The 13,111-nt window shown below is 47.3% G+C and overlaps 1 protein-coding gene across 1 annotated transcript in view; it reads left to right on the top strand.

The window, feature by feature from the left end:
• The window catches only part of LOC126539837 (monocarboxylate transporter 13-like), a 465,405-nt gene that overhangs the window by 106,821 nt on the left and 345,473 nt on the right, over positions 1–13,111 (top strand). The gene's annotated exons all lie outside the window — the stretch shown is intronic.

Below are 13,111 nucleotides of genomic sequence, written 5' to 3'. Positions count from 1 at the left end.
ATTTTTGGACACCAACGATAAGCAAGTATTCCCTGCTGAAAACAAGCCTAGGAATTAGGATGAATGGATTCTATAAGCGTCCCTTTGAAACGCGGTCGTTTATTGCGTCAATATGCTCTGTTTTCCTCATTTTACTGAATGTAATACTTATTGTTGCAATAGCAAATATATGGACGCACCAAAGGAATTTTGCCGTCTCCATTCACGTAGGCGTCGCCTTCAAGTCCCATGCAAAATCCAAGGGCGATGACGCCATCGCCGCGAGCGTCGCGCGCGAGAGCAGCCAGCGATCGCGGCTCACCCACGCGAAACCCGAAGCGCGCCGCGTCGTCTCGCGCTCGAGACACCCAACGCTGTGACGTACCGGGGGGATGGGAAGGAGGGGGGGGGGTGCTGTTCTCTCCGGCTGCAACAGCACATGTGGCGGTCACGCGGCCGTAACATGACAACAATCTGCGTTGGGGACAGTCTTCGTACGTCGGCAGCTCCTAGCTAGGTGCGGGTTGTGTGTCCTTGGTGCTCGCTTTGCGTTGAAGCGATAGACAGCAGGTATGTCACTTAGCTCGCTGCTGCTTACACGTTTCCTCATGCCAGCGTTTCGACAGCGAGTATCCGCAGTCATCGAGTGTAATGTGTTCATGCTTCCTTTGTGCGCTGACCCATGCTTATTAATTTAGTTAGCAAGTGAACGTTTACAAGTTGATAAGGCCTATAAAAATATTATCATTACTTCGTATGGATGTCTGCTAATTTGCTATCGCAATCGATACCTCGACTTCCGGGCGATAGTGCCTCTTTTTTTACCAGACAATAAATCCCTACCATCAAACTTATTGAGCCATTATTGGGAACATTGTTTTTAAACTCATCCGCTGTTTGTGGTTTTCCTGCTTCCCTGCAGCGTAACCTTAAGCCGGCTTTTGCTAATCTCCACTATTACGTGCAGGTTTACTTTTCTTCTATTATCCCTGAACACCAGGACATCAAGAAGACTAGCGGAGCCTAAACCGAGAACCGGCTAGATAATTTGCTATTTTAATTAAATGTGTTACATTGTTTCTTTGGCGTTACCGGCACATGCACATGCTGCTTCTTGGGTTATCTCGCTTTATAAGTGTGCGTTCCAAGGCATCCTCATATCGATTGAAACAGTAAAGGGCTGGATTGATACACAACCCGCCAAAGACTGTCGCTGAATTTGTTTCGTGGCCACAACGATCGAGAACACGCTTGAAATGCGCACAAGGCTGCCAACACACTGCGCCGAAACTCAAGCGCTAGGGGCCATTGACGTGCACGTGACGATAAGAGCTGCCGTACGGGAAGAGCAGCATAAATTGTAACCCAGGTCGCAGCCCCAGCGGACCTCAATGGCTTACATAGTTAAAGAAGAGCTTCAACGGTCACTGGAAGTACCAATAATTTCGACATCAACGAATCCCCAGCCGGAAGCATTGAGCTGCGTGGCTGTTGCAGGCCGTCAAGGTCCCCTTCCGTGACCCCGCCAGGGCCCCGTAACGCCACAATTCTGTCTTCCACCGCCGCCGCAGCCCGCGCCCCCCCCCCCCCCCCCCCCCCCGTCGACCAGCGCAGCTACCCGAGGAGGACGGACGTTTGGCGTGCCCCCGGCCACCATACGCTCTGCTATCACTTCGCAGAAGCCGGACATGTCTGCCCTCGATGCCGGTACGCGAAATAGTACTACAAGGGTTCGCTGTCAACGCTCCGCGGGTGCCGCAATGTGAACGCCCTCGTGATATCGCAGACTACCTCTCCGCCACTCAGTGAAGCCCTTGACGATCGCCGTCACTAGGCGGCTACCTGTCGTTGTAGCGCCGACCGTACACAGGCCCAGCCGCGCGCCGGTCCCTCAGCCCGTATCCGGAAAACTAAAGACAGCAACCGATTGAGCTGCGGTTGCTGTTTGGCAAAATGACGAAGATGCTCGCCACCGACGATGACGCCAAAGAGGCGATCTCGTCGACATAACAACGACACACCGCCATTCCGACGAAGCCTGGAAGCAAAGAATGCATCAACCAAAGACCTGACGACGCGATGTACCAGCCACACGTCAACATCACGCAGCCCTAATCCGACGCCGACATCTTACTGCAACCCAAGACAATGAACAACCGAACTCGACGTGCTTCTTGATGAACATGCAGTCACCGCATTAATAGACACAGGAGCCGACGAACTCCGTCATGAGTCGACTCTTCGCCGTGATGTTGAAAAAAGTTAAGACTGTGTGGGACGGAGTCCAAATTCGGCCCTCTGGAGGACACCTAATAACGCCGACTGGAATCTGCACCGCAAGAATTGCAGTTCATGACCGGACCTGCCCTTCCACTTTCGTTATCCTCCAATAGTGTTCACAAGACGCGATTCTTGGCATAGACTTCCTGAACCAACAGGGTGTGATCTTCGTCCTGAAGTCAAAGTGAATAACGCTATCCGCAGATCAAGCGATACCACCGGAGAGCTCTGGTAGTCACCAAGCCTTGCGTGTGCTCGAATATATCAAGTGAGCAGCCCGCCTCGCTCCACAATCGTTATTTCCGTTGGCGCCGAAGCACCCGCAAACGTAGAAGGCGTCATCGAGGGCAACCAACGTCTACCGCTATACCGTGAAAGCTGTCGCTCGACTTCGCGGAGCGAAAGTGAAAGTGATGCCGACAAACTTTAACCAGGAGTTGAAACACATCAACAAGGGCACCACGATCGCACGCCTCGAGGAAATTGCGGAAGCCGGCAATCTATGTGTCTGTCCTCTCGTATTCTGCCGCATCTACCCCGGCGACCGTAGTTCCTTAACCAGACTTCGGCATAAGTCGAATTCTCCCCATGAGTAAACAGAAACAGCTCAGAAGTCCTCTCTGACAATACTAAGACTGCGTTTCGACGTCATCGAGGATTCGACAAAAACCGGTTGCAAATCATCGCATAATAACTGAACAGTGTGGTCGACTACTCCGTAAGAGCCCTTACCGATTGTGGACGCGAGAACGTGAACCTATAAGCCAACACGTCGACGAAATGCTGCGCTACATCATCATCCAGCCATCGAAAAGCCAACGGGCATCTCCTGCAGTCTTGCTTAAAAAAAAGGAGGGAACCCTACGTTTCTGTGTCGATTATTGTCGACTGAACAAAATCGCGAAGGACGTATACCCTCGCCCACGGATAGACGAGGCATTGAATCGGCTTTGCAATGCTAAATATTTTCCGTATATGGACCTCCAGTCCGGCTACTGGCAAACAGAAGTCGATGAGAGGGATCGCGAAAAGACTGTCTTCATCGTGCCCTCTGTGAGTTCAAGGTGATGCCATTCGGACGGTGCTCGCAATGTGCGACGTTCTAGTGCGTGATTGACACGGTATTATCATTATTTAGGGGTACACCTGTCTTATTTACTTGGATGAATTCGTCATTTTCGCGGGTAATTTCGACGATCACATTACGCGGCTTGCGACAGTACTAGAAGCCATCAAGTCGGCAATTATTCCACAATCGAAAAGGAATGCTTCTCCATCGTTTGGGCTACAGCAAAATTTCGCCCTTACCTATATGGAAGGCCGTTCAAAGTTGTCAGCGACCATCACGCGTTGAAGTAGTAAAGGCAAGGCGCAAAAGACCAGCACTCAAGAAGAAGAACACAAATGACAGGACCGGCACCTCCAGCGCCCCGCGGCACCGGTCCTGTCGTTTGTGTTCTTCTTGAGTCCTGGTGTTCTGCGCCTTGCCTTTACTACTTCAAGCATGAAACAACTAGCCCAAGAAAGAGTTTTACTTGAGCGTTGTCTTGGCTAGCGAATTTAAAGAACCCTTCAATCTGTTTGGCATGCTGGAGCTTCAGAGTGCAAAAATACAATATCAATGTAATGTGCTAGTCCGGACGAAAACAGTCTGATGCCGACTGACTGTCTCGTGCTGCCGTGGACCCACCGCCCCAAGATGACCAGGATGACGACGCCTTCCTTGGAATAATAAGAGAAGAACATTTCGCTGAATCGCAACGAACAGACCCGAAGCTAAAAAGCCTGGTCGAGTGTTTAGAAAGGAACACCGACGTTGTCAGTAGGGCATTTAGGCGAGGATTGTCTTCGTTCTCACTTCAAAGCAACCTACTCCTAAGGAAGAACTTCTCACCAGTCCATGCCAACTACCTTCTCGTTGTTCCCTCAGCGCTACGTTCAGAAGTGCTGCACGCCCAACATGATGATCAGACCGCTGGGCACCTCAGATTCTTCCGGACGCTATCGAGGATACAGGAAAAGTGTTACTGGCAGAGCCTGTCCGCTGATGTCATCCGTTACGTCAAGACGTGCCGAGACTGTCAGCATCCTAAGGCAGCGCCGACCAGGCCAGCGGGATTACTACAGCTGCACGAGCCTTCTTGCCGACCATTTCAGCAGATCGGGATGGACTTGTTGGTGCCCTTTGCGACGTGAACATGAGGAAACAAGTGAATTGTCATGGCGACGGACTACCTCATCAGCTTCGCTGACGCGAAAGCTCTGCCGAAAGGTAACGCAGCCGAAGTGGCGAAATTCTTCGTCGAGAACATCCTGCTGCGACATGGTGTGCCAGAAGACGTCATTACTGACAGAGGAACGGCTTTTACTGCTGAGCTTACTCAAACCATCCTACAGTATAGCCAGACAAGCCACCGCGGGACCACTGCCTACCACCCGCTGAAAAATGGCCTAACGGAACGACTGAACAAGCCGCTCGCCGACATAATAGCGAAGTACGTCGAGTACGAACACAAGACCTGGGGTTCCACGCTCTCGTTCGTCACATTTTCCTACAACACGACTATGCAACAAACAAAACAGATCCCGCTGTTTAAGCTGGTTTATGGCAGGAAGCCCCCGACGACTCCTGACGCCATACTACCGCACGTCACAGACGAAAAGAATCAATCGCCACCTATCTCCAGCACGCTGAAGCCCGACAGCTCGTCCGTACGCGCATCGGGAACCAGCAGAGGACGGACAGCATACACTACAACCTTTGACAACGGTATGTGGAATGCCGGCCTGGCGACCATGTTTGGCTTTGGAACTTAAGGCTGCCTAAGGCTTGTAATACAGGCCGGCAGTATTTGCTAAATAAATAAATAAATAAATAAATAAATAAAGATAACCCGATATGCCGACAATGACTTTGCGAGAAGCATTTACGGAGCTATTTCAGACCCTACAAGATCATCCGACGCATTGGCCCACTCAACTATCAGGTCATGCCAGATGGCATTTCGCTATCACAGTGCCGCCTCTCGCAACCAGAAATAGTCGATGGTGGGTCACTTAAGCCATTCTGCCAGCGCTAACAACTTTTAAGACTTTGCATATAACTTTGGACTGTGTTTCTCTGTTCTTTTGTTACTTTTGTTTAATAATTGTGATTTTGTTTTTGTCTCTCCTGGGGCGCAATCACAGATCTTTGTTCGATACGAGTTCTGTTCGGTTGCTGCAACGTCACAGAATGGCAGTATGCAAAATTTCTGAGAACGGGGCGGAGAGAGCAACCAATCGGCAAGCGGTGAACTCCCCAGAAGTGGACTTCCCACGTTTGTCGTCTGCTTGCAGACAGTATTCTACAAAACTAAATGTTTCTCCTCGTCCAACGAATGAAATCTTTATCTAAAAAATGTATTTTTTTCTTGTCAAGGTCACACACGTTTTCCAATAGTAGTACCTGTGACTACTGCAATTTATAACTATTAGTTTCTCTGCGTCGTTCCTAGGTGGTGTCGCGCACAGCGAGAAGTAAAAAGAAAAAAAGAAACGAGGGGAACAGTGGCGCCCTTTTCAAGAGGCAGCAACAACATTCCAGTCACTCGCTGGCACTGATGATGGGGCCGATTCTGCTGTACAACCAACGCACTTCAATGAGTATTTCACCTCGTTGGTTGACAGTACTCCAAATAGTGATTCATTAGATTATTTGCCTCCCCCACTGACGGATTCTTTGTTTGCGAATCCCACAGACGCGCAGGAAGTCATCAGTGTTTTTCGCAACTTCAAAATGAGTAAAAGCGAGGACATAGATGGCCTAAAATTTGAACCTGTAATATTTGTCCTTGATCTTGTATGCGCCTGCTTAGTTCACATTTATAATCTCGTGCTTACCACAGGAGTGCTTCCGCAGAAAATGAAAACCGCTAAGGTAACAGTTATATATAAAGGCGGAGACAAGGGAATTTTAGGTAATTATAGACCCATATCAATTCTGCCGGTTTTTTCTAGGGGCTGCGAAAAACTTATTTTCATTCGACTGTCTAAGTTTTTTAATAGACATAAGGTTATTACGTCGTCACAGTTCGGCTTTCAGTCAGGCCTGTCTACCGAAAGTGCCTTGCTTTACCAAAAGGAATTGATTCTAAGGAATATGGAAGCAAGGAAACTTACCCTAGGAATATTCCTAGATTTCTCCAAGGCATTTGACAGGATAAATCATGCTACGATGTTAGAAAAACTGCAATGTTATGGAGTCCGTGGTGTCATTTTAACTTTAATCGAAAGCTATTTATCTAATCGGCAACAGTGCGTCTCAGTCAACCGAGAGCTATCATCACCCATGAAAATTAAAAATGGGGTACCTCAAGGAAGCATATTAGGACCCCTGTTATTCAATATATTTATTAACGATATTGTACAAATTGACAGCTCTGTAGATTATGCAATCTACGCGGATGATACCAGTGTATTTTTTTCTGGTGAAATGGCTGATGACCTCATCGTGTCTACAAATGAAGTGCTAAATAAAATATATGCATGGACTATAGCAAATTCACTACATATTAACTGCTCTAAAACCAAGGCTGTACTGTTCCGTGCGAAATCCAAATTATACGAAACGACTCTCAAGCTAACCCTTAATAATAACGAAATTGAATTTTCCCAAACTGTTAAAACTCTCGGTGTTCTCTTCCATGAACATATGGCATGGAATCACCATACGGAGCACATTAGCCATAAACTTTGCAGAGCTTTAGGCGTGTTGCGTCGGTGTCACAATATATTACCTGTAAAACAAAAACTATTATTATATAACGCTCTTTTTTCTTCGCATTTACACTATTGTCATCTGGTTTGCTCAACAGGCTCTAAAGCATCATTAAATAATCTGGTCGTGCTGCAAAAGAATGCCCTGAGGTGTATTGAAGGTGTGTCGTATAACGCACACACCGCTTCGTTATATATAAAGCATAGAATTTTTTGAGTGAACAGTTATTACGAATACAAGCTCTTGACAACTGTTAAATCAGAAATACGAAGAGGAGGTACCCTCTTACATACGATGGCCGATTTGCAACCAAATCCGGCCAGTCGCCTCAACCGACATACAGAGAATTGGTATGTACCATGTCCTCGTACTAATTATGGACTGCAAACATTACATTTCTGCTTTCCGAGTTTACTGAACAAATGGAAATTAACAATTGAAAGTTTACGTAATTTGTCCAGTGCTGATACACTACATAGAATGTCCTGAATGTCTGATTCATGTAATATCAGGTCACCTTTGTGATGGTTAATTAATGTCATGCAATTATCTCTTGCGTTGTTTAATGTTTTTTATATATTTCAGTTTTATTTCGCTTTTGCTGTGACGGGCCACATGTGTGTTTCTTTTGTATTGTCGCTCTCCGCTGCCTGTAATTTTGTAATGAAATGTTATTTCCGGGTGATGGGGCCAGTCAAGCTGTTAAATGCAGCTTTTTTCCCATCACACCTAACCACGTTCATGTGCACTTTCATGTACCTGCCATGTGGTTGAATAAACTCAAACTCAAACTCAACTCAAACTCAACTATTTGTTTCGAGAAACGAATGCAACGCGGGAATTCGCTTTGGGCCATTTCTTCAAACGCGGTTCGAACCACCACCCGCTCTCCTTCCTCCTCGAGCAACGCCAGCGCAACAACCTAAGTTCTCAACGCAAGCGCCATTTTTCTCGAAATAAACTATGAATAGGATCCGAACGCGCTAATCAACTGCCGAAGCCGCCGTTTGGATCCAATGCAATCCACCAGACGCGCCATGCGAAGGCGGTCTCGTAACGAGCGATGATCGCTCCAAACTTCTCAACTCCCGCCGGGTTCGTCGCCTAGCAGGCGACATGCTCGGTTGCACATGATTGACAGGAGCGTGTCGTCATTTTGACGTCACGAAAACGTGGCCGCGCCCCGCGGCAGGCGACGTCGGCACGGAGTAGGCCAATCGCGCGCGCCGGTAAATGAACGAACGCGCCGAACAACGATCTCCTATCGCACCTCTGGCCTCTGGTATGCCTGTAGCTTCGGGAGGATGTTTTTTGAGAGCGGCGCTATAATTCGTGTTCCTTATGGAACTCCGGTGAGCGGTTTTCACCGTCTAACAAATGTTATCGCTCAGCGCGGGATGCGACCGCATCTATCGGAAGTTTCGCGAATGTTATCGACAGTTCCATTGTCAACGAAGCTTAGGCGCTATTCTCGACACGCATGGCGGCTGCACGGCCTGCCATTATCCGCGATGTTTACTCTCTGATTGGCTGTCGAGAGGTCACGTGCTTTGTTATTTGTGCCGGGAAGCGGATGTTTTGCAGAATGAAATTTTGTGTTTTCATCAACATGACGAAACGTGACGTCAAGCGGCAAATTTTATGGACTAATACATTTTTTGGGTCCTTGGCAGCTATATTGCGACGTTAGCGCTTCAAAAGGAATGTGAGCGGTAGCGTACAGAAGCCAATGCAATGCATGTGCAATTTCGCGAATATGTGGCGGCGATCCAAAATATGCGGCATGCCAGCTTGCTGGTTGTCTGAAGGAATATACCGTGAGGAGCATCACAGGAAGGGCTTCTTCGTGAACGTCATTTTGACGATGCGTGACGTTGTGCTGGGCCGCCATTGCTGAGATTTCCCGCCATAATTTTCGGTGCGACGAGCCACGCGAATATGCTAATGAGCAACAATATGCAATGGCAGCCGAGAGGAATGCGGATCACCACATTTTCTCCGTCGTTTGGCGCCAAGGAAATCTTTTGTTCATAACATACGCTCATACTATTGGCATCGCTCTCGGGTGGCGCTGGCATTTGTGTTTGGGGCCATCATTTTTTTAAAAGAACGCGTTTATACGAAATAATATTGGTTGAACATAGCAATCTTTCGGCAATGTTTTCCACTTTTCACTGCTGCATTTGTATTGTAATCAAGTATAATGCCTTTTCGCACAATCAAAAGTTATGGCAACTGCGTCTTTCTAATTTATACAGATACATGTACGCAAGGCGGTGCCTTGAAGTTTCCTCCCGCAGTGCGAGTAACCTGCGAAGTGAACAAGAGATGGCAGCGATGGCGCTTGCGTCGCGCTAGTGGCTATCTCTGGCGCGCACAACGCTATCGGTGATATTCGGCCGTTTCTCAGCCAGCCGAGTCAGGCTGAGTCGCTTACGTTTCACGAGATAGCGATAACGTAGCATAGAACGTGCGCGCATCACCACTGGTAGGTGGCGTGTGTTCTCTAAAAGAAGAAAATAAGTGTATTGGCGCCTACATACGATGACTCACTCCATTTTCCGCGGACACGCATCCTACCTAATGCAGCAGACGACGGAAGCGAGAAGCATTTCCAACGGAATAACCATGCTCTTTCAGCTAGCTGCTTTATTTTTACTGCTGAGGACAACTGCTTTGCTTTACAGAGAACCCTAGTTTCAGTGCCTTCATTTCAGTTTCTTAGGCAAAACGTCCAGTTGGCGTCACGTTACGAAAGCAAAATGGGGCCATCAGCGCCATTTTATTCGCGTCGCGTGTACGTCACGCTACGAAGAAAATGGCGGAATGTCCAGAATAGCGCCCCTTGTGTAATCTGATTGCATGTGCGACTTGAATTGTATTTAACGTTCTGCAAGGCACGTGGGCACCACCGATTACTCTGGAACCTTCGATGACTCGTGTGTAAAAGCCGACGCGTCTGACCGGCAGAAGAGGTTTTCGACGATCGCCACTGGGTTCGCCGCTATCGTAGTGATTTGAGTGTAGCCTGTTTTTGAGTGCTAGTTTCGCCATTTACAGTTTTGCTGCTTTCTTGACCGTAACTATCACGTGACAATGTATACAAAGAGGGGGAGAAGAGAGACCTATTTGGAGGGTAAAAAAGAAGTGAAACAATAAAGACTGTGCACAGAGCGATGACACGAAAAATTCCTCGACCATTACGGTAGTGCCTAATGCGATATTTGAGTGCAGTTTATATGGGTTTTAATTGCGCGATATAATGAGGTATCGCACCGCTCTCCGCACCACTACATATACGGGCCGGCAACACAGTTACGGGCCGGCAACACAGGCAACGGCTGCGTATGCAACCGTAATCTGTGCTGGGAAACGCTTCCGGCGATCGCTATGCGCAAAGACGAGCTTTTTGATTTTCTTTTTTTTTTTTAGCAGCGAGGCTTCTTTCTTAGCTACCTTCCGGAAAAATTGTGGCGGCGAACAGAACATGTTTTGCGGCAAAGCTAACTTTCTTGCGAATTCTCTGTGGTATTAATCGAATGTAGGCAAAGTACGGGGAAAGCGGGAGATGGCAAATTCAAGACGATGAGCAAGATGAGCCAACGTTTTGACAAGCGGACTTGTCTCCTTCAAGGCGACATATGCTTTCCTCGGCACAGTCTATATGGGTGTGGTTTTTTATAAAGTGTAGAGGGGGTAAGGCAAAGGCGCAATGTGTGTTAGCAGAGAGCGTGTAGAATTGAAAAGAGAAGGGTGCTATTCACACGGCCATGTGTTTGTTCAAGTTAGTCTATTGTTTGAAATTGAGCATAGCAAGCTCCGTTTAAAAGGTTTATGCCTGTTGGTTGGAATGTCTTGAACTTATGGACAAGGTAAGATTTTGTGTATTTTCTTTCTTGGAGAGAACGGTAAGTTTGACGGTAGCATGTAGATTTCAAGTTCATCAGAGTTGTGACCTGGTTGGGTGAAATGCTCGGCAACGGCTTTGGGAAGCTTTTTAGCGGTGTCCACGTGATGTCCGTTTAACTTGACGTTCCCTGGCGGTTCCTTTTACGGATGTATTGCTTCTCACAGAATGAACATATAAGCAACATCGGAAGTTGTTCAAGTAAAGCTCAAGTTGGCCAGATTAACGCACAAGTTAATCAGGATTCCGGCCCACGCAGGCATAGAGGGTAAAGAAAGGGCAGACAGCCTAGCTCGAGAGACCATGTTCCGACCAGAGCAGTCGCACGCCCCGTAGTATCACCCACACGCTTGTGAAGGATTATACACAGAAATCTTAAAATTACACAGAGGGACGAGAGACAAATGTCCCCCACAGCACAAAGCTCTAACGAAGGAGGAAGCAAAGAGTTGGCGCAGATTGCAGACAAACAACTCCTTCCCAAATTTATACATACTAAACAAAATGTACCCAACACAATACAGAGACACCTGCCCATGGTGCGGGGACACACCCACACTCTATCATGTCACATGGGAATGTAAACACAATCAAACATTCCACCACCACAATAACCCGAGTGCGGAGCAATGGGAGAGTCGGCTTACCAGCTGCGAGCTCACGGCCCAAAGGGTCTTAGTGCAGCACGCTAGTGAGGTAACTAGGCTCAGTGGAGCCCTGGAATAGGGGCCCACCCTTGCCGGAAGAGGCTCCAAGTCGCCGGCGCCCAAGAAGACGACGGAGACCTCGAGACGCTAAATCCTTGAAAGAACCAAATAAAGTTTCTCTCTCTCTCTCCCTCTCAAGTAAAGCTAGTTTTGGGAACTATAGTACAAGTAAAACTAGTTTCCGTGCAAGTTCAGGTGTGACTTATATGTCTGAATGTTTCTTCTGTAGAAACAATATATTGGTCAAACGGGACAGTCAATGAACGTCAGGTTAAGCTACATCGCGAGCCCACAGCTAGAAAGCATCCCAAAACCATCGCTGAGCACTTCAACCAACCAGCTCATAACGCTGATGAACCTGAACTCTACATTCTACAGCCAATTTTCCGTTCTGCGCAGGAAAGAAAATACACAGAATCATACCTCATCCATAAGGTCAAGAGATTGCAACCAATATGCATAAACGTTTCAAAGGGAGCTTTAGGTTCTATTCGCCATGGTAAATTTCAAGAAATAGGCAACAGCACTTAGTTGTTTTTCCTTAGGTTGCTTAGTGTATTGTTTTTGTGCTTTTTCTTTCCTCCCTTTCCTTTTTATTTTATTTATATCTTTATTCTACTTTAGTATTTTTTTCCACGAGCACCATTTTCTGCCGTTTCTTTTATTCTCTTTGAGAGAGCTCACTGGCCCTAAGCGAAGCTGCTAATACGCCCCCCTCCCACCGGCATCGCTGCCCCCACCACGAAAGTGTCACCGGCCGTGTGAGTAGCACCCCTTTAATTTCAATTCTACACCCTCCCCGCTAATACACCTTCCGTTGTTGCCTCAGCCAAAAGCCTTACCCCCTCTCCACTTAGGAGAACCCCACCCATGAATACTACGCCGAGCTAAGCGTAGGTCGCCTTGAAAGGGAGTAGTCCACTTGTCGAAACGGTGGCTCCCGCCTTGACAATATTCTAATTTTGTTCACCTCCAATCTAGTTTAGTTATTGTGCAAAAAAAATTGCACTGAAATTGGCCGATAAGATGACTGTATCATTAAGCCGAGTTTAAATGACTTGTCATAATTATTTAGCTCACAGTAAAGTTGTAAACGTTACAGAATTACCGTCTGCTGTCAATACATGGGCATCTACGTACGGAGTGTGGTTCGAGAAAATGGCTGTAACTCTTGTTTGATCAAAACTATCCCAAAACAAATTATGTGTGAATTAGCCAGTAAAACGACTCTAACATTGCGCCGTGTTTGATTGGCTTCTCATAATTACGTATTCCACAGTAAAGTTGTAAATATCTTGGAATTTCAGTGGGCTGTCTATACATAGGCGTCTACGGGAGGGAAACGGACAGCACCGTGTTTGTCCTCTAGAATCAAACTCAATTCCTTCCAGGTTTCGTTCAACTAATTAGCTAGGAATTGTGCTCAATCCCAAATTACAAACAAACGTGTTTTTTTTCCTGCACCCCTTCGGATTGGCC

The sequence above is a fragment of the Dermacentor andersoni genome, chromosome 2, assembly GCF_023375885.2.
Source record: "Dermacentor andersoni chromosome 2, qqDerAnde1_hic_scaffold, whole genome shotgun sequence".
NCBI lineage: Eukaryota > Metazoa > Arthropoda > Arachnida > Ixodida > Ixodidae > Dermacentor > Dermacentor andersoni.
Note: the sequence above shows the minus strand (reverse complement) of the source record. Positions and strands in the feature narration are given on the sequence as shown.